The following is a 388-nucleotide window of genomic DNA, read 5'->3' as shown; positions in this document are numbered from 1 at the left end:
AAAAAAAAAAAAAAAAAAAACGCATTTGGCCAAATTTTGGACATACGAAAGATTAACATGATAGCAAGGCTCTTACAAACACTCTCTGTCTGTCTGTCCCTGTCTCTCTCTTCCGCTCTCTCTCTCTCTGTCTTTCTCTCTCTCTCTCTGTAACCTCCAGCCTTCATCAGGTGTCTTGGGGAAATTTCGAACCTAGGTTCCCATTCCTAATGTATTTTTCGATGTTGTTGTTGTTGTTATTATTATTCAGGTCACTGCCTGGAATCGAACTCAGAATCTTGGGGTTAGTAGCCCGCGCTCTTAGTCCCAATATTCCGAGTTCGATTCCAGGCATTGACCTGAATAATAATGATGATGATGATCATAATAATAATAATAACATAAAAAA

The sequence above is a fragment of the Octopus bimaculoides genome, chromosome 1 (assembly GCF_001194135.2).
Source record: "Octopus bimaculoides isolate UCB-OBI-ISO-001 chromosome 1, ASM119413v2, whole genome shotgun sequence".
Taxonomy (NCBI): domain Eukaryota; kingdom Metazoa; phylum Mollusca; class Cephalopoda; order Octopoda; family Octopodidae; genus Octopus; species Octopus bimaculoides.
Note: the sequence above shows the minus strand (reverse complement) of the source record.